At 36.5% G+C, this 22,361-nt stretch overlaps 1 long non-coding RNA gene across 1 annotated transcript in view; it reads right to left on the bottom strand.

Moving 5' to 3' along the window:
- Positions 1 to 3,145: 3,145 nt before the first annotated feature.
- LOC130541384 (uncharacterized) overlaps positions 3,146 to 22,361 on the bottom strand; it is a 31,347-nt gene continuing 12,131 nt past the window's right edge. Inside the window, exon 3 of the long non-coding RNA XR_008955430.1 lies at positions 3,146 to 3,684. This is a non-coding gene — a long non-coding RNA (uncharacterized LOC130541384). The remainder of the gene's footprint in view (positions 3,685 to 22,361) is intronic.

Below are 22,361 nucleotides of genomic sequence, written 5' to 3' on the forward strand. Positions count from 1 at the left end.
GAGGGCTAGCAGACGGAACAGAAACTTGACCAAAGCAGAAACAATAAAGAAAAATAAAATATAGAAATAAAAACAGAATTTTTGAGATCGATAAATAGATATCACCATGGAATACTCTTCAGCCATAAAAAGGAATGAAATAATGGCATTTATAGCAACGTGAATGGAACTGGAGATCATTATTCTAAGTGAAGTAACTCAAGAATGGAAACCTGAACATCGTATGTTCTCACTCATAAGTGGGAGCTAAACTATGAGGAAGCAAAGACATAATAATGATACAATGGATTTTAGGGACTTGGGGGAAAGGAGGGATAAAAGACTACAAATTGGGTACAGTGTATACTGCTCAGATGATGGGTTCACCAAAATCTCACAAATCACCACGAAAGAATTTACATGACTAAACACCACCTATTTCCCAGAAACCCATGGAAATTTAAAAAAAAAAAGGAAAGAAATTTAAACAGAATCTAAGTAATGAAGAGAAAGTGAGACAAAATAAATTTTAAAAGAGTAGTAGTAGTCAAGGAGTCGGGGGGAAGACCAGCTATAGACTGTTTCAAAATAAGTAATTTTTTAAAAGCTTAATGAAGTATAAGCAAAGAGGTATCATGTAAAGAAAACTAAACAGAAAGTGGGATGAACTGGGGAGGGGTGTACAGTATCAACCAGAATGGGATATAACATTAAATATACTAGTCAGATAAAATGGATATTATATAATTATGAATCAGTTAGTATAAGGTAGTGAAAAAAGTGGCTGTGTAGTTGTCATAAACATGTATATAACAACCAATATAGCTGGTAGCTCACAAAATCAAACCTTTTTATGGTGCCAGGATAGCAAAGAATAAAAAGTTAATTACCGTGAGAGTCTTCAATATGTTTCTGTCAGAAACGGACAGATGTAGTAGGTTTGAGTCAGGTAAAAATTGAATAATAGAATTCATTAAATGTGAGCTAACATATATTAAGAACTATACATACCTCAAAATAAACAAGAGGATTTCAGTAAATGTGTGTCCCTGTAATATTTACAAAAATTAGTCATCTTGGTCACAAAGACAATACTAGTGATTTTTTTTAAGTAAAGATTTTACAGTCACATTCTCAGCATAATACAATTAAAAATTAATAGACCTAGAAAAAAATTGTAATACAACAAATAGACAAAAGGCTCATACCAATGATATATGAGCCGTTATAAATTGACATAGAGAAGAAAATATCCCAACAGAAAAAAAATGGCAAACCATGTGAATGAGCATGCACAGAGAAGATATCCAAGGTCTTAAAACAGGGCAAACATGCTCACTTTTACTGATTAGCAAAATAACTGAATAAAATACTATGTATCTACGCCCTGGAAAAATGTACAGATATTCAAAGCAAAGAATTAGAGACTACTTATTTGAGTTGGAGGGATTTCCATTGCATATTATTTTTAAAAAGCAAGATAGTCAAATCTACAGAGACTTGGGGGAAAGGGTGGGGAGGGGGGGTGAGGGATAAAAGTCTACAAATTGGGTGCAGTGAAAGTACCCAATACAAGTAGATTAATGATCATCAAGGACTGGGGATGAGAACAGGGATTAACTATTGATCCCAGCAGAGATCATATTGGGGTGATGAAAAACAACTGATTTCATGGAGACAGAGAGTAGAATATTGGCTACTAGAGGCTGGGAAGGGGAAGGGGATCAAGGTGGAGGGGAAAAAGTGAGGATGGTTAATAGGTACAAAAGTATAATTAGATAGAATGAATAAGGTCTAGTATTTGATAGCACATCAGGGTGACTACGGTCAACAGTAATTTATTGTATATTTTAAAATATTGAAAGAGTGGACTGGAATGTTTCTAACACAAAGAAATGATAAATTCTTGAGGTGATGGATACCCAGTTACCCTGATATAATTATTACATGTTGTGTTCTGTATCAAAACATCACATGTGCCCCATAAATATATATAACAATTATGTACCCATAATAATGAAAAAATGAAAAATTTTTAAATCATGTTTGGGAAGTGATTAAGTCATGAGGGCTCCACCCTTGTGAATGGGATTAGTGATTTTATAAAAGGGGTTTCCAAGAGCTGCCTGGCCCTTCCATCTCTCTGCATGTGAGGATACAGCATTAGTCTCTTTCTGCCCTTCTGCCATGTGAGGCTGCAGTGAGAAGAGGACATCTTGGAAGAAGAGAGCAGCCATCACCATACACTAACCCAGAATCTGCTGGCATCCTGATGTTAGGCTTACCAGTGTCCAGAAGTGTGGAGAAATACATTTCTGTTTTTTATTTTAAAAATAAAAATAAATAAAATATTTAAGTAGAGGCAGTATAATATTATGTACATGCAAGTTAGTTTATGATCCCACTGTAGGGACTGACAGTTTCCCTAATAATAAATTCATATTCCAGTGAAGGTTCTATAAAGTCTTATCAGAAATCCACAAATCAGAAGTGACCATTCCAAGTGCTTCTGTTTTCCACATCTTGATTATCACCTAAACATAGAAAATGTCAGAAAAATGATTTTACTGGTAAAATTATTGGTTTAATTAACATGGAAAATGTTAGAATTGGGCTTGTATTGGTAAAATTAAATATATTCAAGAAATGTTTATTGGGTAAAATACTATGAGACCCATCCTCCCTCCAATCCCTCGCATGAGCAAAATAGAAGACAGTGGCGTGTCTTCTGAATTCCTTGGAAAGATATCAAAGCTTGACCAATAAGCAGACCTATGCCCAACCTTTGCAAATCAATGTGACTATTAGAATATCAAAAGCCAGCTTCCAGAGATCCTGTCATGTTATCCTGAGTGACCCTTTCATCTAGTATGGAGGTTGAAGAATTTAAAAGAACAAAGAGCCGTGCCTTCTTCAAGCTGACAGACCCAGTTATAGAAGCTATTTTCTGCCTGCTTACTAATGTTTGGTTGTTTAGTAAATGTCTTTATGTGTGTAAAAATTTTGTCAGAGATTTCTTTCATTAAAACCTGAAAGTAAGATTGTGGGGGATGCTGACTCTCACCAGCCACATCAAACTAGTTGCTACCATTCTCAACCAAAGAACCTCTTCAGAAAGAAATTAGCTGTGTCAGTTCCCAACAATAAAGAAATAAAAGTATCTTTTAAAAAAGAAAACTATATAGATTATCTCTTTATTAAAAGAATAATGCCATGAGTATACACAAACAAAACTTTCATATTAAAGTTTTGGGAGGTCACAGGTTTGCCCATTTCCATTCATAGACTACTGGGTCTACTGCCAACAGGTAAGCCCTTGAACCTTAGATATAGTCATGCAAATTCAACCCTTACTTGAGTAGACAAGATGTGAAAGTTGAAGGACACAGGTAGGATCCCTGATTCTATTCAATTACAGTATTCCAGAAGTAAACTTTTTGGAGGCAGACTTTTAACAATGTACAAGATAGGATAGTTTTCTGATCACAGAGATTTGCAGTTCTTTCTCTGCGGGTACAGACCAGTGTATATGTGTCCATTTGGCTGGTTTTCCATTATGGCCGACTAGTGAATGCTAAGATTTCATAATGAGAAAGTCACTGTAGAAGTTTCCTTTCTTGCTTGGGTTTTGAAAAGCAGGAACATGAATGAGGAAATGACCAAAATCTTCATCTCAGTGGGAAACATATAGTAAAGGAGGCAATCCTAAGAAATAAAGGAAATTAAATTAGAAAAGGAATGGATAGAAGTACCTTGAACTCATGATTGGAGATTTTTATTTAATTAAAATGAGACCACTGAGAGGGTTTTGATTAGTTCAATGGGTGATCTTCTTCCACAGAAGTTACTAAAAAGACAAAAATAACTGGCAATTTCAAGCTAATGGAGGAAAGTCGGATGTCTGAGAGCAAATGAAGAGAAAAAAACATAAAATGATAGTGGCTGTATATGAAATTGAGAGAATAATAGAAGAAAAGGGAAATCTATTTAAAGACATTATTTAGGAAGAAACTACAAGATCTGTTGATAGTGAACAAAAGATAAATTTCCCATTGACGTAAGGTGAAACAAACACACACTTCATCCATCCACCAGCATCTCATGAATCTTCTAAAAGTGCTACTTCCACCATGTTATCTTTCTGTCCCCAAAAGGGAGAGCCTTAGTTTAGAATCTTAGAATAAGGTCTAAATTCCTTATCTTGAAATTTAAGACTTTCTGTAGTATAGTCCCAAATTCTCTTTTTCAAAACTACCTTTAAAAATAATTCTGATAAAGGAAGATATTTATGCAGCCGACAAACATATATATATATATATATATTTAAAAAAGCTCATCATCACTGGTCATTAGAGAAACGCAAATCAAAACCACAATGAGATACCATTTCATGCCAGTTAGAATGGCAATCATTAAAAAGTCAGGAAACAACAGATGCTGGAGAAAATGGGGAGAAATAGGAAGGCGTTTACACTGTTGGTGGGAATGTAAATTAGTTCAACCATTGTGGAAGACAGTGTGGCGATTCCTCAAGGATCTAGAACCAGAAATACCATTTGACCCAGCAATCCCATTACTGGGTATATACCCAAAGGATTATAAATCATTCTACTATAAAGACACATGCACACATATGTTTATTGCAGCACTGTTCACAATAGCAAATACTTGGAATCAATCCAAATGCCAATCAATGATAAACTGGATAAAGAAAATATGGCACTATTACACCATGGAATACTATGCAGCCATAAAAAAGGATGTGTTCATGTTCTTTGCAGGGACATGGATAAAGCTGGAAACCATCATTCTCAGCAAACTAACACAGGAACAGAAAACAAAACACTGCATGTTCTCATTCATAAGTGGGAGTCGAACAATGAGAACACATGGACACAGGGAGGGGAACATCATATACCGGGGCCTGTCGGGGGGTTGGGGGCTAGGGGAGGGATTGCATTAGGAGAAATACGTAGTGTAGATATTTGATGGTGCAGCAAACCACCGTGGCACGTGTATACCTATGTAACAAACCTGCATGTTCTGCACATGTATCCCAGAACTTAAAGTATAATAAATAATAATAATAATAATAATTCTGATTGCAGGAGTCTTGTGAGTTTCTGTTCCACAACTCAGAAGCAGATTTAAAACTAATTTTATATAATTCAATCCTGATCAAGAGCAGGGCTTTCTTATCCCACTATCTTTCTAAGTGTTCCACCTTCTGTTCTAACATACAGAGATGTACGAGGATGTGAGTTAGATAAATCAGTGAATGTACCTCACATTCAGGTGGAAAACTTTGTGGGATGGATCTGCAGGTGGGACGGGCCTGGGCAGAGACATAAGCACAGGTGAGCTAAGCAATTGACTTTGGACTATGACCTGACCATGTGCTGTATTGGCCTCACTAAAGGCTATGTCTCTCTTGCAAGAACTTTCATTTCTTCCTTTCACTCTCTCCTGTCATTGGAAGCCCAACTTTTCTTCTCTCAGCTTCTCATTACTTTTTCACTCATCCGTGTGAGTTGAGAAACCATCGACCTGTACGATGGTTAAGTATTTGTAACCATTATGGCTCCTCAGTGAACAACTGCGGACTCCCATCTAGCTCTGACACAGTTCCAGCTGGAGAAAATAAGAGGTCCCTGTGGGGTACAAGTAAAAGGAGGAAACCGCAAAAATAACCATGAAATAGTTATTGCCATGAAGTTACTTCATATGTCCTTAATTTTACACGTAATTGATTCTTTCTTCAGCAAGAAATGTTTCACTGTTTCCTTGGTATTTTGGTCTGCTTTTGGGGTCTAAGCCACACTTCTAAGACTCTTAGCTTTTCCATTGCCTCATTTCATTATCTTTATTCCCATTCCACTTCAAACTTATGGCCATGTCCTAAATACTTTAATCATCACAATTTTTCTCTACCCAATATATTAGGTTAGTGCAAAAATAATAGTGGTTTTTGCCATTAAAAGTAATGGCAAAAAATGGTAATATTAAGTGTAACCACCCTGACACAATGCCATAAGATAAATTTTCAACCCTGCTTCATCCCAAAGTCTGCCTTCTCCATATTTATACCTGGACTGCTGATTCATCACTGCTAGAGAAAAATCACACAACCACTGAGATTGATACCATTAAAAATTCATGGCCTCAAACCCTAACTGTCCAGAAATCCTGCACTTCTTCTCCAGGCAAATCTCTTTCCTATTGTCCACAGTGACTATTTTTATACTTCTCCACCTTCCTCAAACCTCTGAACCAGATGCTGCTCACTTCATTCTCAACAAAAGACCTAACCTGCTGTTTACAAAGAAAATAGAAACCTGCTGCGGGGCGCGGTGGCTAATGCCTGTAATCCCAGCACTTTGGGAGGCCGAGACGGGCGGATCACGAGGTCAGGAGATCGAGACCGTCCTGGCTAACACGGCGAAACGCTGTCTCTACTAAAAATACAAAAAATTAGCCGGGCATGGTGGCGGGCGCCTGTGGTCCCAGCTACTTGGGAGGCTGAGGCAGGAGAATGGCGTGAACCCGGGAGGCGGAGCTTGCAGTGATCCGAGATAGTGCCACTGCACTCCAGCCTGGGCGACAGAGTGAGACTCCGTCTCAAAAAAAAAAAAAAAAAAAAACCTGTTGTGTGGAATTACCTCAATTCCTCCACCACACCCATAACCTCGTCTGTTTCTGACTATATACCCATATTCTATCCTCCTTCCCTTGCTATAAATGGAAAAATTAACATGTCCTCACAATGTATTATTCTCTTTTTCATGTATCATTTTGGAGAGGTAAATAGGAGTTTCTGTTATATAATATTGGAGGCTACCACCACATTGCCTGAGAAGAAGCTGCCTGAGATTAGTGGCTCCTCATTTTCCAATGGGAGGGATTTCTATTATTTTCAGCTTCGTACAAGGTGTGCAGGTTCTATCACGCCAGGGATTTGATATCCGTGATAGCAGGTAGCCAGCTGCAAGATATCTGTCTGTGACTCCTTGAGTAGTTGGTATGCAGATCTATACTGCATATTATTTGCTCTCTCCACTTAGTACAAAGGATAATAACAGGAGAGTTAGAGCCCCTTCCCAACAGCATTGCTCTACTGTGGGTCCAGCTGTGCCCAGGAATAAGGCATATGCAGATCTAATGCATTTCAGCATATAGTCTCTTCTTTAATCATTGTGCAAGAATAAGTAGGGTCATCTTGCTCCAGGAATACAAGTTTACTCACACCATCCATACTGTTAAGTGTGTCCCCAATCATTCGTATCTGACAACCTCTCCTAGGGAGTAAAGGTATTACTACAAGATGCCGGAACTAACATCTGTGACCTTCACCTCAGTTTTAAGATGTTTATCTAGTGGTGTGGTGGGTCTCTCTCTGTATCTTACCTCCTTTAGGGCTGTTGACATCATGTAAGAGACAGTTCCAGGTCACTGGCAATGGGAAAATTCCTAAGATGGAGCTAGGTGCTCCGCTCATTCTGACATCAAGATTTACCACCACAACATGCAGGGTTTTTGTTTTGTTTTGTTTTGTGTCTTGTTTTGTTTTGCTTTGAAATAGGATCGTGCTCTGTCGCCCAGCCTGGAGTGCAGTGGTGCTATCATGGCTCACTGCCGCCTTGACCTCCTGGAACCAAGTGATCCTCCCACCTGGGCCTTCCTAGTAGCTGGGACTATGGGCGCATGGCATCACACCGGGCTAGCTTTTGTATTTTTTGTAGTGATGGAGTTTTGCCATGCTGCCCAGGCTGGACTTTAACTCCTGGGCTCAAGTGATCCTCCCACCTCAGCACCTCAAAATGCCCGAGCCTGAGACATGCAGTTTTGATAAACTGTACCCAGCAACATGCAGTTCTGATAAACACCAAAGTGACATGAATCATAAAAATCACAGCTCAAACCATATCATAATCACAAAAGGAGCCCAAAGAATTAATAAAAGAGAACATAAGATGTTGAAAAGTGATAACAGCCCTTCCTAGGAGAACAAATGGAAGGACAACCAGAACCCTGATGGGCTAACCAAAGACTTCAATGGTTCAGGCACAATTTTGTTTAAAAATCTCACTTTTTAAACCATCCCCAGGATAAGAAATTTATTTCCTGGCACCCCATCAGCACTGATTCATTAAGATGGGCAGCTGGCACCCGCTTTGATTCTGCCTCTACCTATGAGGTAGTAGATGATTCCAGAGAGACTTTCCGTGGAACAGCAGGCAGAAGCTAACTGCATGGTGGTCCAAGAGCCTAAGAAGCGGATTCTTCCTGGTGCTGTTTTTTTTTTTTTAACATATCCATACACTTGATAATAAATTATTAGTATCCATCTTCCACTGGCTTACAGCATGTCATTTCTTCACATTTCTACAATATTTTGCTCGAACTTCACTATCATTTGGATTTTAGTTTACTTTTATTCAGGTGTTTTTTTCCTTGATTTCACATTTTTCTCACGTGAGCTGCGAATACAACTAGACTTCAAACCAGAGCATTTGATCTCCCCTTGTGCTTAACTTTCCAGGAAGATGTCGCAATTGCCCCTGAACAATAATCAAAAGGCACTTCTCTCTCTTCCTCTGAAAAATCACAGCTCCTGGGTGGGGAAGTGAGTGGAGATGTTACATCTCTCACATCCTTACTTTAGTTTTGAGAGTGAGAAGAGATGAAAGAAGATGAAAACAGACTTCAAAACACACAGAAAACTCCTGTATTTACAAAGGGGAAAAAATGATGGCGTTCAAAACACTACAGAGCAACGTAAGCAGTATCTCCAACTCCCAAACAAATAAAAGAACCTTTCACAAAAGAAATCGTATGTGACCCGAGACAATAAACCTCTGTACAGTTCAGAAGTTGGTTCTATAGCTAAAATAGTCAGGCTTTGCCTCGACATACCCACAGTTCTGGAACATGAAACTTTTCAATACCCATCGTGTTCAAACTATTGCCACCCCATAATTTCCTCAATCCCATTTCACTGAAGTGGAATGTTTTATGCATAGCAGCCATTTTAAATCAAGAGGGGCAGGAAGTTACCTATACAGTCTGTTATGAACTTCCTAAACTTAAGTAAGATATTTCAATCCCATGCAAGGAGAAACCAGTGGTGAATTTATGATATGAGTTTTGTCTTTTAATTAAGAACTTAAAAAAGAGTTGACAAAGTTTTTTTGAAAGTGAAAAGAGGCAAAATAGATCTATTGGAGAGAGTTTCTGAGTTGGAGAGTGGAGTACAGGCAACCTTACGAGGAGCTCGGACCTGGGAATCAGCATTTGCTGTAACTTGTAGTGAATGTCAGGGAAGAGTAGGTGGTGGAGAAGGACAGATTGGGCAGGTGGAATTTAATGTCTAGAGACACATGGTGTCTTTTGGCACAACTGGTGATTATCGTCATCAGAGAGGCAACTGGGTGGGGTGAAGTCTCTGTAGGTAGAGGGTGCATGCAATGGGGTATCTGGGATGCTGGCCAACAACAGGGAAGACTGGCAACAAGGAAAGAACCTCAGCTCCTGGACTGTTGTGTGATTTAATAACTGAAGGAGAATGGAAGGAGCAAGGCAGCATTTCAATACAAATGACAACAATTACTAACAATAATAGATTTGCTAAAACACTGGGAAGGATTGAGTCTTGTACTTCATAGAGGAAACTGAAACTCGAACTACATAGCCTTCCCAAATTCTCTCAGCTAGTGGGTCCCAGAGCCAGATTTATCAAAAGGCAGCTCTACTTAGATCCAGAACTCATAAGCACCATGGTGTATTTTACTGAGCTAGAAAGAGCAGAGGTGCAGGGAACTCGGGAAATGATGCACAAGGTTGTGATCCACATATAAGTACATAGCAGTTCCTGTTTTCATAATGTTAAACGTAAGGAAACATAAGTAAAAGTCTACAGCATTCTAGAATTTACGTAGCACTTTCACTTGGGTGGTTTCAAAACCAAGATAGAAACCTAGACAATCAGGTTCAGTGTCCAAAGACCTAACAGAATCAGCAAGGTTCTGTCTAGGATGACTTGAACATTAAGCCATCCTTTAAAAAACATCTACAAGAATACATAGGAGAAATTTTTTAAGACCTTGGATTAGGCAAAGGGATTTTAGGTATGACACCAAAAGCATGAGACCCAAAATAAAAAATTGTTAAATAAGGCTTATTCTCTTAATAGTGTTAAGAGAATAAAACAGCAAGCATATTTAAGTAATTTATTTTCAAATCACATATCTGACAAGTGACTTGTATCCAGAATATATATGCACATGACTCTCAGAATTCAACATTTTAAAAAATCTCCCAATTTTTAAAATGGTCAAAGGCTTTTAAAAAATGCTTCATCAGAGAAAATATACAAATGGAAAATAACCTTAGTGTCATTAGTCATTAGGACAATGAAAAAATTAAAACCACAATGCAATACAACATACAACTATTTAAATAGCTGAAATCGATAGAACTAACAGTCATAAGTCTGGCAATGAGGCAGAGCAACTGGAACTCTCACACATTGCTGGTAGGAATGTAAAATGGCACAGCCACTTTGGAAACCAGTTTGGCTGTTTCTTCTAAAATTAAATATACACTTACCGTATGACCCGCAATCCCACTCCTGTTTATACAAAAGAAATAAAAACTTATGTTTACCAAAATAGCTGTATGTAAGCTAATGTTTTCAAGTGCTTTATTCATAATTGCTAAAAGCTGAAAACAACCAAAGTGTCCCCCAATTAGTGAAACAGTTGCACATACATTCAGTGCAACATTGCTCAGCAATAAAAAAGAACCACTGATATGTATGACAACATGAATGATCTCAAATGCATTATGCTCTAAGTGCAAGAAACCCCATTCAAAGACTATACACTGGATGACTTCATTTATATGACATTCTGGAAAAGGCAAGAACTGTCAGGCAGAGAACAGATCAGTGGTTCCCAGGGATTGAAGTGGAGGAGGGGCCAATTACAAAAGGGCAGCATGAGAAATTGGTATGTGTGTGTGATGAAACTCTTTAGCAGCTTGATTGTGGTGGTGAACACAGGACTCTATCTACTAGCAAAATATATACTACTGTACACCCCCCCAGAAAAGTTTACTGTAAATTGAAGAATAAAAAATTGTAAACATTAAAAACTGATTATATATATATATTTTACTTTTGCTGAATAAATTCTGTGTGTGTATGTGTGTGTGAGAGAGAAAGAGAAAAAGAGAGTAAAGAGAAAGAGATTTTGCCAAAAAAAATGGTTCTTTTATGAAAGTATGGGAAGTACGGACTGTCCCCTCATGCAATGTTTTATGCAGAGTAGCTGTTCAATATGCATTTGTTAAGTCAAAATGAATAAAAGAATAACAAAGTATACCAGTTACTTCAAATTAATTTCACTTACAAAATATAAATACCAAAATTAAACAATTAATGATATTTATAACTGTCTCAGTAATGATTCACATTGAGATCTTTGAACTTATATCACTCTCAACACACAAAACTTGCAAAGTTACATAAAAGCAACAAAGCCAACTCAATTAATTTATTAGCATATTTAAAATTCAGGGTGCCAATGATAATTTTAGTTGTCACTTTAAGTTATAAAGTAGCAATTTAAAAATCGTAATAATGAAAAAGAAGACTAGGACATACATATTATGTATGATTATGATTTTCTGCACATATTTAAATTCATCTTTATTATAATTGATGAATATAAAATATATAAAATTACTTTAGAACGATGTGGATACAATGAAAGTATATCAAAGGAATAATATTTCATATGCTGAATGCATTTTATATTTTATTTTTAATCCAAACTTTTGTAGAATGATTCAATGCTACTTTAAAAATTAAAGTAGCTTGTAAAGAATACAAATTACAGTCATTATCATGATTTGTTTTAAAAACAGATCATTACAGCTTAAATAACTTTCATGGGAAAGAAATCAACAATAATTCAAAAAGCAAAAGAAAGTATTGAGAAAACAACGTAAGTGTGATATTAGCAGATATATTTCACTTCTGAAGATAGATCAATATCAAATGAAATTATCTTTTGAAAGCATAAACTTTTATGAATTTATTTTAATTTATAAAATAGCTACAGCTGTTAGTACAAAACTCTAATAGTGTTTATTGACATGCACTGAATTGGGAAAAAAAGATACAGGGAAATGAAAAGTGCACACATTCAATAGAATTTTAAGACGGTGTATATGCCCAAGCTCGCCCAGTTTTAATAGAAAGCAAGAATCTGGTTAATAATGAAGCCACTCCCTAATCTTAAGAAAGTGCAGCAGAAAATAAAACTAAGGAAAAAAATTATCTCACTTTACAATTGTGTATTTTAGACATTTCAATTGCCAGTTTTAATTTTTCCTTGCAACATGAAGCTTTGTTTTCAAGATAGCTAGTGCAGCTTCACATATTAATACTTGTGTTGTTATTTCTTTTGGTAGAGACTTGACAAATATTCCTAACTGAACAGTGGAACAACAAGGATGTGGAACTTATATCCAGCAACTTTTTTTTGTCCAGAACAACTAGTTCGGAGTTTGCCTATGAGTCAGTAATGTATTTTATGGTGATTACTAATATTTTCTTAGGAGTTCAATAAATATTTGGACAAAAAAACAGACAAAAGTTACATAACTTACCTAAAGTACAGAACTAAATAAAATATTTTGAGAAAATGTTAACTCATGTCACACATCCAAGATGATGATGATAAATTATTTGTAATGGATTGATTGTTATTGGTGCCACAATACAGATGGAATTCTCTTCCTATAAAACGTCATCTAACAAGATTTACATTTCCTTTTACCTTTTTTTATAAAAGTGGTTAATGGTCATGTATCTAGACTGTGACAAGTAAAGATACTGACTTTATGAAAAATCACAGATTATATTCAGCACCTAGCACAGTGACTGGCCCACACTAATACTCAATGGAAGTTTATCGGATTGATGCGAAATGTGAATAAATTCTATGTAAAAAGAATAAAATTATGCTCTTAGGACATTATGCTAGAGTCAGTTTTAAGTAAAACGGATGTTTTATTTTTGGAGGGTTGGGAATATTCTCATACACTATATGCATGAGCAACAATTTATACAGATTTTCTGATGGAAATTTACTAAGATTTTTTTAAAGTCTTCAAATGTATATATGCAGTGATCTAACATTCTTAATTCTAGGAATTTATCCCAAGGAAAGTATTTGGAATTTGCACAAAAAAAATGCCTATGTTTTTAATAATAGCAAAGACTGGAAACCTTCTTCTAAATATATAATAATAAGTGGTTAAATAAATTATGGCAGACTCACATAGTGAAATATCTTTGAACTCATTAAAAATGATGCTTTTTATGGAAGCATGTTTGTTTTATACATTAAGTAAAAATGTAGTTTAAATTGGAATGTATACTGTTATCTCATATCTTGTGCAAATATATGTGTGTGCATGTACACATAGAAAAGTGGTACGTACCAAGTTGTTAATTATTGTTGTCTATGGATGGAGGATTTTAATTTTCTTCTTTTTCCTATCTGAATTTTATAATTTTTAAACACTAGATTTTATTTATTGCTATTGAAGTATGAAAATACAAGTAAGAAAGTAAAAAAACTGATGCTTGAAACAAAAGAGTAATATGGCCACTCACCACCACAAAAATGACTAGTTTGCCCCTCTTCTGGCTAAGCTGAGTGATTGGTACTTCTTTATCAACACAACTCTACCCCTGCTATAATCCTCCCACCAGCTAGACACAATAAATAAAGAAATTCAATCATCACCCATCTCTGTTTCTTTCTCTCTCTCTCTTTTTTTTAATCCCAAGGACTTCAAAACAAAGTCTGTTTCTTGATAGCATTCCATCCAGAATGAGTTTCTGCTTTGTAATCCATCCTTAGAACCATTGGCACAAACCCAACCCCATAAGAAGCTCCTCTCAACACCCCCTTACTGAGGTGCTTTCACAATGACACTTAAATGAACTCTCAGATCCTGCTGCACCAAGAAAAATAAACCCAGCTTTGTGACTCTGAGTATTTGTGGTGGTCTTTGGTTGTTTCTTGTGATGATGATGGTGGTGATAATGATATTGGTGATGTTAGTAGTGGTGGTAGTTGTGATGATAGTGAGGCTGGTGATGATGGTAGAGATGATAGTGATGATAGTGGTGATAGTGATGGTAGTGCACAGGTGTTTTTAAAACTAGTAGTATTTGGGACCCAAGAAACCAAAGAAAAATATTCTCTTTCACATAGACAACAACATTATACTAAGTCCTATGACTTCCAGCACAGGAGAGGCAATCTAGTGAAACAGAAAGAAACTATACTAAGAGTCAGGAGTTATAGGTTCTAGTTCTGGTTCTGCCATTAGTTTACTTTGTTACCTGGAGCTAATCACTCAACCTCTCAGGACCTCATTTAATTCATCTGCAAAATGAAGATTTCTGGATTGACTTCTAAAGTTAACTTTTCGTATCGTGCAGCTTTTTGTCTCTGCTCTAAGTTATTAAGTCAGAGACCCAGATTAGATGATCTACAGTCCAGGTCCACTACTTGTTTTTGTAAGTAAAGTTTTTATTGACATGTAGACACATTTGTTTACACATTATCTATGGCTGCTCTCACATTACAGTGGCAGATCAGAGTGGTTACAATAGAAACTACATAGCCCACAAGGCCTAAAATATTTATTATCTGACCCTTCACAGAAAAATTTTGGTACATTAACATGCCCCTGGTCTAGGGGTATGTTAACAAGAGTTTGGTATGTTGAGGATATATCTTATTAGCAGATATATCTCGTTACCTGCTTCACAAGGTAGGGAACTCTCGTTCACTAGTGTATCCTTAGTGCCTATGTCAGTGCCTGGTTTCTAGCATATGCTGAATACATACTTTAAATGAATGAGTGTATTAGAATGAATGACTAAATGAATTATAGCCTCTGGAGGGCTGAAATGTTTATTCATTAGTATTCTTCCTGTCTTGGCAATGTTTCTATTTGCTGTGGAATTTAAAACATATCCAGATGGAGGGAAGTTTATATATAACACCCATTTTCAGTGTTGTCATATAGCATGTCCAAGTGTATATAGTTCCAACTACATAACAGGGCTTAGTCTGAAGTAAATTCTAGTATGATTTTCAAATACAGTAGCAACATACAATATCTGATCCCACTCAGGAGGCAAGTGTGGATTAATAAAAGTAGAGTCTGAGATTTCTGGAAAACAATTCTTCAGTTAGAGGACAACAGAATCAAGTAAAAGTGGAAAAGAATCATCATATGTTATAATCTTAGTACCACTATTTATTGTTTTCAGATTTCTAAAAATAAGGTTTGTGGATCTTTCTTTTGTTTGATGTAGGCTCATTGAACCAACGTTACCAGTAATGTACCCAAAGTCAAAAAGAGGTTTATGTAGCTTGCATCTTCTGTTTTTCTATATACTGGAACATCCAGTAAATTTCTCTCTCTCTCTTTTTTTTTTTTTAATAGAGATGGGGATCTCGCTTTGTTGACCAGGCTGGTCTTTAACTCCTGGCCTCAAGCAGTCCTTCCATCTTGGCCTCCCAATGTTCTGGGATTACAGGGGTAAGCCATTGTGCCTGGCCAAGTAAACTTTTCTTTAAGAAGAAGTGTATTCTTTAATTGGCTCTAGTGATTGTGGGGGCTGGTTAAAAGTGAAATCTGCAGAGTGGGCTGGCAGGCTAAAGAATAAGGGAAGAGGTGATGTTTCAACTCAAGTCAGAAGGCAGTCTGCAGGCAAAATATCCTTTTCCTCTGGAAAAAGAAAAATTAAGTCTTTTTTCCCCGTCTTAAAATCTTCAACTTATTAGATGAGGTCAACCCATATTACAAAAGGTAAGTACTTTACTCAATGTCTACTAATTTAAAAGTTAATCTCGTCTAAAAAATACCTTCACAGCAACATCTAGACTTGTTTTGACCAAATATGTGCGTACTATGGCCTAGCCAAGTAGTCATATAAAATTAACCATCACACTCTTCTATATATTAGCCTCATTAAACTAAAGATTTGAAATGTACAGTTGACCTTTTCTAAAATGAAGATTCATAGAGAAGTCCTTTGTTTTTATATAACCTGATAAAAATTGGACAGCCTTAATATGGGTGTCCTGTTCCTCAGAAACATGTATTCAATAACAATGAAAGAAAATCACTGAGAAAACATTTACTAATATCACTGGCAAAGGGAAACATTACATTCAAAACACATAGCAATGGTTTTAAATATAATCTCTCAATCCTTTTTCATCTCTCACAATACAATAGCTACCCACAATGTCTGGTTTTTAGGTTCTAGGCTCATGTATTTAAAAGCCTCAAAAGCTCTCAAAACTCAACTTTCGTTGGCTTTCCCCCACCCTTTTTCATTTTTCCATTGTTTCACTTCTCCAGAAGTAACCTTTGCTCCCCCAATTATGTCTTTAGCATTTATAATTTGTCCTCTTTGCCTTTTCCAGTCCCCTGCTTCACCCATTACCTGGGCCAGCGTATGAAAATTTGGGAAACCAGCTGGTACATACAGAAAAGGCAGGGAAATGGTAGTAGGTTTTTAACACTCACATTTTAACTTTTTTAAAATCCTATTTTTAACAGGATTTCAAAAAATTCCCCTGGTATTATTGCTACTTTTGGGAGTGGGATTTTTCCACAGGTGCATATCTTTCAAATTGTACCAAAAGCAACCCAACCCACTACTCTTTCATCTACCATCCACTTCTGTTCACAGTCCATACAACAGCGAAAATATAGAGCTTCTTGCAATTCCCCAACACACCATGTATTTTCTGATTCCTATGTTTTGACCTACTATTTCTTAGGTCTTACTTATCCCTTCTCTCTCATTTTGCTTTCATGACTATCCACACATAATTTAACACCTAGCTCAAATATCATTCTCTGAAGCCTTCATCAGCCAAGTTTCTTTCTCCTCTCTGGTTCCATTTTGCTATACATACAACAAAAATAATGCTTTTCATATTACATTGGAACTATTGTTTTATGAGTCCATTCTAATCAAACAGAATTACTTAAGGACTAAAACCTTATTTTGTACATCTCTGCATCCACAATTTCATTAATCAAGACTTTTAGCTACAAGAGATAGAAATCAAATTCTAATTTAGGCATAAAAGGAAAATTACTAGTTTACTAACTGATACATTCTAGATTATGTAAACTCAGATTAGTCACTCCAAAAGAAAGCAAACCTTTTTTTCCAAAATGTCCCACAGATTAATTCCCCTATAAGTTATAGGCACTTCTGTGAATTTATGTCAGGTACCACGATTAGCCCAGCCTAAGTCAAATGCCTATCACCACAGGCTCAGGAGACATTGGCATCATAATTATTACCCCAACGGGATCAAAAGTGAGGAAAGGGCGTGCTGATACCAAGAGAAATAGGAAAGATTACAATATGACAGGCAGCTAAAGACCAGGGCAACTACAGTTTGCTACTCTGGAACTTAGCACAACATGTGGTACTTGATAGGTGCTCAAAAAATATTAAATTAATAAACAAAGAGTAGTTGTTGTTCTTGGTTCTATAGCATTCTTAGGATCTAAAAACAACTTTACCAGCATATTGTATTTCTGAAGACAATTACCAACAATAATTAACCTCAGACACAGCATTAAATTCTGATACTTTATAAACCAACTGTTCCCCAAATATTTCCAACCTATGACTTTGGAAATGCAATGGTAACATCATGTAAAAAATAATTGAGAAAGTTTACAAGTAATCAAAAATTCTCATCAAGGTTTAAACATACACACATATACCCACATTAATTTATATATTTATATTTATGCCCACAAATATACACACATTAATATTTATGCACACACACATATATATATATACACACATAACAAATGGTCATTCTCATATCAGAGAAATATATCCTAATATAGAGTCACCAAACTATAAACTTGATAAAATCTGTTTTCCAATCAGACCTACAACTACATACTAAAAATGTTCTTATTTTATACACATTGCAAACATGTTTTATCAGGCAAAATGTAAGTTTAAAGGATAAGATCCCTCCTGTTTGGGATAGTTTAGGCACTGTTTTGTCTAAAGAGAAAGAACTAAGCATGATGAAGACAAAAGAACAATTAAATAGTGGATAAGAGAGTAAAGGTAAGCTTTCAGGGCCCTTTTTCCACATGTCATATTTAAATCAGTCTTGCTTTATTGAAGGAGGTTGTCTTTGGTATCAAGTTACGAAAACATCTTTAAAGATGCAATTTTTATGTTTTAAAAATTATGATTAAAATGTCATTTACTTTGTTATTCAAAACAAGCCATTAGCCTTAAAATATATTTTCTTTTTAAATAAAAACCCAGGATTGACCCATAATCATACAAATAAGAGCATAATCCTTCTCAATAACATTTTAGAGTCTTTCATTCTCTTTTCATTACCTCTTATCCTTGCAGCTATTCTCAGCAGCATCAGAAATCCAGAAATAGTGTCGAGCAGATATTTTGTCCAAACTTGTCAAAAATAGGCAACAGACACAGTTATATACAAATAAAGCCTTTACTGAGTCTGCGGGAGCCAAATGAACTATTCAAGGTGTTAATTAATTTTGCATTTCTAACATTTCAATCATCATTTCCTTGGAAGTGGACACCCACATGAAGAAAAGAAATGTAGCCACATGTAGCTATTATGTACAAAAAATATTCCTAATATACAAATGCAAACCTTTTCTTGGACAACATTTATATTTTCTATTAGCATCTGGCTCCTTTTTCAATAAAGTTCAGTATTTGTGACAGCCTTTCTTTCAGAAATGTGAAGGCTTCCTTGCCGTGAGCATTTCAAATGTTCAGAAATACCAACTGTGATTCAAATGATTTATAAGGTCATCACCCAAGAAAAGCCATGTACACTGAATTTTCTAGCTGCCAAATAGAGGGAAAATATAAAGAGAGGTGTGTGTGCTTGAGTGTGTGCGTGTGTGTGTTTGGGGAGGTAACTTCTAGATTGGATGGTGAGACAAAGCAGTAATAAATAACAGAAGTGAAATGTAGAGTGTAAAAAAACAGACCTTTGTTCCTAGATACTTTAGCCTTCCACAGCCGCCAGAATACTGACTTACACATAGTAGGTGCTCTATAATAATTTTTTTAGGGTATAAGCAAAGAGAGACTGAGTCTCTATGTAAAGTAAAATATCCATAACTAAAGACCCCCTTTAAAAAAGGACAACTTGATCTACTTTATTCTTCATAATAAAACCAACTGGCATTTGCTTTGTGCTCACTATCAACTAGATAGTGGGACAGGTGCTTTCCGTGACTGATCTGATTCGAACTTTAAAGTAATTCTATGTGGCATTTATTATTACTATGCTAATTTACAGATGAAGGAAGACAAGCGCAAAGCTCAGAGGAGCTCACAGCTGCTGTGCTTTCCTCCTGGAATCTTTTCCCCTAGCTCTAAACATGGCTGGTTCCTTCTCCTCCATCACGTCCCTGCCTAAATTCCACCCCCTCTCAGCCTTTGCTCATCATCCTTGCCCCACAGAGTCACACTCCATCTCACTTTTCTCACAGCACTTTACCAACACATTACCATCACTTTTAAATTAATTCATTTATTTTTCATTTATTCATGACCTATCTTGCTCATTAGTATAGTCATTCCATGAGAATGGTGCATAACAACAAGAAATGTACTAAACATATTTTTATAGGAATTAATAAATGTTTCAAATATCACAGGGCTAGTAAGAATGAAGAGGGAACTCTAACACACATACGTGACTCCAGATCTCAGTAGTTGAATCCTCAGCAATGTTCCTTACTAATTTGTTCATTCTTTCACCTTTTTATTGAGCACTTACTATGTTCCAATCACTTTTCTTAGCAAAGAGAAAGCAGTGGTAAACAAGATAAACAAAACAAAAAACTTGGACTTAAGATGTAATGGAGATAAAAGACAATGAATAGTTACAGAGCAACAAGTGCTATAACCAGGAGAATGCATGAGAGGCAGGGGACTGAAGATGCAGACAGGGAGCCAACAAGAGAGGTTTTGCAGAGAAAATTATGTCTAACAAATAAGTGAAAAGTTTGTAGAAGTCCGGTACTTGAAGGCTCAGGAAGAAGCTTCATGGAAGAGGGAATAATAGAAAGTTGTTTCAAGAAGACAGAATAACATGGACCAGGTCTTGGAGGTTGGCAAGGAGAGGAATGGAAGGAAGTGAAGGTCCAGGTCAGGAAGGGTGTTGTAAATGAATTATAGAGTTAGGAATTTAGGTCAAGAAAAAATTGGGGCACTATCAAAAAGCAGTAAACTAATTGTTATAATTAGTTTTTGGAGTAGAAAAAGGGAGGATGAAAGCAGCAAGACCTATTGCAGTAGTCACATGTAAATGGATAATAGCAAGAAGAACAGAAAGTAATAAGCACATTTGAGAGCTGTTATGGATATATTTAGAAAGGAGAATTCATAGGATCGGATTGATTTTATATAGAGGAAATGAGGAGGAAAGGAAAGGGTGAAAGAAAACATCCAGATTTATAGCTTGGGCAACGAGATGCCAACACTGAGACATGGAAAACAGGAGCCAGAGCTGTAGAATGGGCAATGGGGAAACGGCTGTGTGGACGGCCAAGGCAATGAGTGCAGGAGGTACATGGGGAGTTTGAGAATAGACTTCCAAATTAAGAGACCCAGGATGAAGTTTGATAGGAACCTAGAGTTCAGGGATGAGTACTGAACTGCAGCTGTAGATTTTGTTTTCATCAGGTGCTAATTGAAGCCATGCGAAGGATGAGCTGGCCTAAGGAAAATACACAGATTGAAGCCTGAGGAACAAGATTCAAGGGAGGCATGGAGAATTAGGAGCTCTAAAAAAAGACTAAGAAGACCCAACTAGAGAACAGGGAAAAAAGCTAGAAAGTGCCACAGGTGCCAAGAAGAGAGGATTTCAGAGTGAGGGGAGCCCAAAAGTCTAAAACCGTTGTAAAGCATATGTGGACTGAACGTGGACTGAACACTGACAGACATGAGGAAGAGGTAGTCAAAGTCATTGATATTCTAGGACTGAATGGCCAGACAGTTGGAGCCAGGATGATGACAGGACAGGACATAGACATGACATCTGTGAGTTTACTGGTGAAGACTTCAACAAATGGCATCTGAGTGTTCAAGGATGACAACAATACAGAGATGTAGAGAGTATGCCAGACTCATAAGCGTCTCAAGGGCATGGGTTTTTCACTTGGGTGGAGGCATATGGGTATACAGAGAAATGTGCAATAAAAATGAGCAAGGCTGGCCGGGCATGGGGGCTCACACCTGTAATCCCAGCACTTTGGGAGGCCGAGGCAGGAGGATCACATGAGGTCAAGAGTTCGAGACCAGCTTGGCCAACATGATGAAACCTCGTCTCTACTAAAAATCAAAAAAAAAAAAAAAAAAAATTAGCTGGGCATGGTGGCATGCACCTGTAGTCCCAGCTACTAAGGGAGGCTGAGGCAGGAGAATTGCTTGAACCCAGGAAGCAGAGGTTGCAGTGAGCCAAGATCATGCCACTGCACTCCAGCCTGGGCAACAGAGGGAGACTCCATCTCAAAAAACAAAACAAAACAAAAAACAAGCAAGCCTAGTTCCCAACCAAGGCCCTGTTTTATCCCAAGACATAACTTACTTGACTCAAAACAAGGAATAGAAATGAACTTATATAATGTTCTGAAAATTTTTTACTATTTAAGTCAAGAAAATATATGTATGCTTACTGCTTCAAATATTTCATTAAAAAACTCCTACACATTTCAATATTTCAAATAAAAACAGCTGTGATTGGACATCCTAGCTGTCAATGATCTAGATTTTGAAAGACTGTATCATATTAGCTCCAAACTTACAGAAGAATTTGGGTGGAAAACAAATCTTTTAGCTAATTTCTATCTCTTAGATCTCTGCATGCATGTCTTGCTGCTTTCCAAAACCCCCAATTCATTAATTAGATCCTGGCAAATAAAAGGGAATTTCCCCTCATCTTGGCAGGTTTCTTTTAAAATGTTCTGATACAGAGGATGGAACTCATAATAGGATATTTTAGCGCACTAGTGGAAATGCATCTTGGAAATAATAACGATTACAATCACCTAATATTTCACATGAGCTTCTTCATCTTTTCCTGGACTAGCTAGCACCCATTTGTCTTTCAATTAGAATCTTTAAAAGATAACTTTATGTTTTAAACTTAGGTGCTTTATGTTATCAATTAAGTTATGAGTCATCTTTCTCACAAAACCATTTTTACCCTTGATCTCTATAAACACAA

This window comes from Pan paniscus, chromosome 2, assembly GCF_029289425.2.
Source record: "Pan paniscus chromosome 2, NHGRI_mPanPan1-v2.0_pri, whole genome shotgun sequence".
Taxonomy (NCBI): Eukaryota; Metazoa; Chordata; class Mammalia; order Primates; family Hominidae; genus Pan; species Pan paniscus.